Source organism: Orycteropus afer, unplaced genomic scaffold (assembly GCF_000298275.1).
Source record: "Orycteropus afer afer isolate SDZICR_OR568_19922 unplaced genomic scaffold, OryAfe1.0 scaffold00273, whole genome shotgun sequence".
Lineage (NCBI taxonomy): Eukaryota > Metazoa > Chordata > Mammalia > Tubulidentata > Orycteropodidae > Orycteropus > Orycteropus afer.
The window spans coordinates 351305-355170 of record NW_006921860.1 but is presented as its reverse complement, the minus strand read 5'-3'; the positions used below and the strand labels follow the sequence as shown (position 1 = coordinate 355170).

At 51.9% G+C, this 3866-nt stretch overlaps 1 protein-coding gene across 1 annotated transcript in view; it reads left to right on the top strand.

Moving 5' to 3' along the window:
• The window catches only part of RPS6KA2 (ribosomal protein S6 kinase A2), a 219437-nt gene that overhangs the window by 191500 nt on the left and 24071 nt on the right, over positions 1-3866 (top strand). The window lies entirely within an intron of this gene.

Genomic DNA, 3866 nt, shown 5'->3' with positions numbered 1-3866 from the left:
AGGTCAGGTCAGGCTAGGTCAGGTCAGGCTAGGTTGGGTCAGGCTAGGTCAGGTCAGGTCAGGCTAGGTCGGGTCGGGTCGGGTCAGGTCAGGTTAGGTCAGGCTAGGTCGAGTCGGGTCAGGTCAGGTCGGGTCACGTTAGGTCAGGTCGGGTCAGGTCAGGCTAGGTCAAGTCGGGTCAGGTCAGGCTAGGTCAGGTCGGGTCAGGTTAGGTCAGGTCAGGCTAGGTCAGGTCAGGTCAGGCTAGGTCGGGTCAGGTCAGGTTGGGTCAGGCTAGGTCAGGTCAGGTCAGGCTAGGTCAGGTTGGATCACGTTAGGTCAGGTCAGGCTAGGTCAGGTCGGGTCACGTTAGGTCAGGTCAGGTCAGGCTAGGTCGTGTCAGGCTAGGTCAAGTCAGGTCAGGCTAGGTTGAGTTGGGTCAGGCTAAGTCGGGTGAGGTCGAGTCAAGCTAGGTCCGGTCCGGTCAAGTCAGGTTGGGTTGGGTCAGGTCAGGTCAGACTAGGTCGGGTCGGGTCGGGTCGGGTCAAGTCGAGTCGAGTCAAGCTAGGTCCGGTCCGGTCAAGTCAGGCTGGGTTGGGTCAGGTCAGGTCAGGCTAGGTCAGGTCGGGTCAGGTCAAGTCGAGTCAAGCTAGGTCCGGTCCGGTCAAGTCAGGCTGGGTTGGGTCAGGTCAGGTCAGGCTAGGTCAGGTCGGGTCGGGTCAAGTCGGGTCAGGTCGAGTCGAGTCAAGCTAGGTTGGGTCAGGTTGGGTCAGGCTGGGTTGGGTGACCCATGTGGATTTAGGTCAGCAGTATATTCTGCTCTCAGTCTCTGGAATAAGCCATTGATATTGCTAAAACATGGCTAGGTTTATCACTTTATTCTTCTGTTTGTAAAGTGTTTAAGTGGTGATATTCTAATATAAAATCGTCATCGTGCTGGGAACAGATAGGTTGACTTTACACATCTGCCTCATGCTGGTGAGGCATCGTGCCATCACTTGCCTTAGATGACTGGAGGGGGACCAGTGAGTCAGCTGCAGTCCATAGTCTGTGACATCGAGAGAGAGATTAGCATCTCACAGGCTGACGCTATGTGGTCCTTCCTGCTCCTGGTGGCTGTCTGGGGCCAGCGAGGTAGCGGAGATCACTGGAGTAGTGTGGTATCTTCCCTGCCCTCCTAGGAGACTTGGCAGGGGACGCACTGTCACTTGCTCTCTTTTCAGCCCCTGGGATAATCTCCGGCATCCTCTGAGCTCATGGATACGTTCAGGACGACGAGCCTGGTTTCTTGCCATTTAGGAAGGCCCCCCAAGCCGAGACTCTGGGAGAGCAAAGAAGGGGACGGTTGGGCGAAGCTGTAGTGGGATGGGGTGGAGACTGGGGTGAGAGTGGACATGAGATTCTGCAGGGACCTCCTGGGAGCAGTTGTTGGAGCAAGTTCAGCCCCTCTGGCGAGACTCCAGAGAGTGTGCTGGGAAACCAAGGCGAGTGGTGCGGCTGGCTCTCGTGGCCTGGCGCAGTCATGGCCACCATCCACAGCACAGGTGCTTCCATGTGCCCTGAGGAGGGACAGAAACACAGCCCTGGGCTCTGCCCTGAAGCCATCATTAGGACATCCTAGGAAGAGCCGCCTGAGGCTCTAGGAAAATAACCTGGTTATAAGTCTCTGTTAAGGAGCTGTGGTGGTGCAGTGGTTACGCACGCAGCTGCTAACCAAACTGTCTGTGGTTCAAACCCACCCAGCGACTCTGCGGGAGAAAAGACTTGGAGATGTGCTTCTGTGAAGATGACAGCCTAGGAAACCCTGTGGGACAGTCTTCCGTCCTACAAGGCTGTGAGTCAGGGTCACCTCAGCAGTACCTGAAGACACGCCTCCATTAGTGCCTCATTGTGTCAGTGTTAGTATCAGACGTCTGGACTGTAGAATGCCTCACACTGGTACATTACTGCACCATCCACAAAACCCTCCCTCATACCCCACGTGAAGTGCTACATGACTCGGTCTGTCAGCTGCATCACACAGTTGACACACACAGACTGCGTGAGTCTGAAGAGCCCTCAGCCAGTGCACTGTGCAGCCAGGATTGACAACAAACCCTGGATGTGTTCGTCATGTGTGTGAACACCTGCCGCCTCACAGGCACCATGCGGGTCAGGAATGCGCGACACTGATGGGATCCTGGCTCCACAGTAGCCCCTGAGCGTTGGTGCTGCTTTCCTCACAGTTTAAAAAATGTTGCTGTCGAGTTGATTCTGACTCACGACCAGAGACAGAGTACCCAGGAAGCAAGGTGTAAGCACGTGCTGAGGGCATCGACAAAACAGGGCACCAGTTGTCCAAAGCAAAGACCCAGAGATGCCAGGCAGATAGGATGCAAGGAAAAGGGAGCACCACAGTGGAAGGGAACCAGCCAGGCTCTAAGTGAAACTCATGCCAGCTCCAGTGCTGAGAATGTGCGGCTGGAAGTTAAGCTCACATAAGGGCATGAGGGTACCACGCTCAAAGGTGTTTAAGCTGTGAGACCCGACCACCTCAACACCTTCGTTGACGTCTGTCTCCTACGATCCGTTCCCATGTAATTGAAACGCCTTATGTCAGTAGGTGTCTTGGGCGTTTACAAGAGGTGGGTGTGGGTTGTTGAGTCTAACTCTTGCTACATTCAGCCACTGTGCAAGTGGATGCAACAAGAGTGGTTACCGGGCAAGGACAGCTTAGATTAGTAGATACAGGTCTTCGATCCATTTTGAGAGATTGATCTTACACATCCATGTCTGCTGATACACCAGTTTCAGCCAGGTCAGCCAGCAATGCTGTTTGATACAAACACAAGGGATTGTACTTGTGGACGTCCTGGTAACAACCAATGGGAACTCCAAGCCCAGATGACACACAAAAGTGAGGGAACTCAAATATGTCACCATCACAGTGAATTCAGTCAATTATGCCAAAGGGGCAGGGAGGTACCATTTTCTGAGCTCCTGTAACCACACAAGAGGAAGACAGAATCACCATCAGTAGCCCAAGGCTTATTTCTGCGAGGCCAGACATGCTGCCTTCCTCCAGCCCTTTCATCAATCCTACCACCAACCATTCCTCCCGCAGCACCCACCACCTCTCTGCTGGTTCAATAATTTGCTGCAATGGCCACATAGAACTCACAGATTATGGGGTTTATTAGGGAAGCAACAGGCTACAATTCAAGTTCAGGAACACACTCAGTCTCTTCAGCCTGCCATCAGCCAACAGTCTCTCTCCCAGCAGTGCTTGTCTCTTGGTGTGTGTCTCTCTCTCTCTGTCTCTCTCAGAAGTGTGTGTCTCTCAGTGTCTCTCTCAGCAATACATGTCTCTCTTGTCCCTAAGCCAGCAGTGAGAGACTCTTTCTGCCTCCAGGAAGGCTCCTTTTGAGCCTGGCAGAGTGGCCCAAACTAACCAATCCCAGCATCAGAATTCTGTACACCTGAGAGAGAATTTCCCAGAAAATTACTTCATGCTGCTCCCAACAGAAATACCCCACGTGGTTAAGTTTAACAATCAGGAGCTACTTAGTTGCTCATGGCAAATTCCACCATGGAGTTGACAAAGACTGATGACTAGAAAAGCCACACTCTGTAATTTACTACATTGCAGGGTACCTTCTGTACAGCATTTACATACACAGTTATGTCCTCAGTTTTGAAAACAATAATATTTAAAACATTAACTTTAAAATATGTCTGACATACATGCAGATGCAGTCCAGCAGACATTTAATGTAATATTAACATGAGTGATAACACTAGCATAGCAGGTGTCCCAGAAGTACTGGAAATACCGACATTCATGTATCAAGTGAGTTTTGTTTTCTGTTGTCTGTTGCACAGGAGACGTGCTTGATACGCTTACTTGT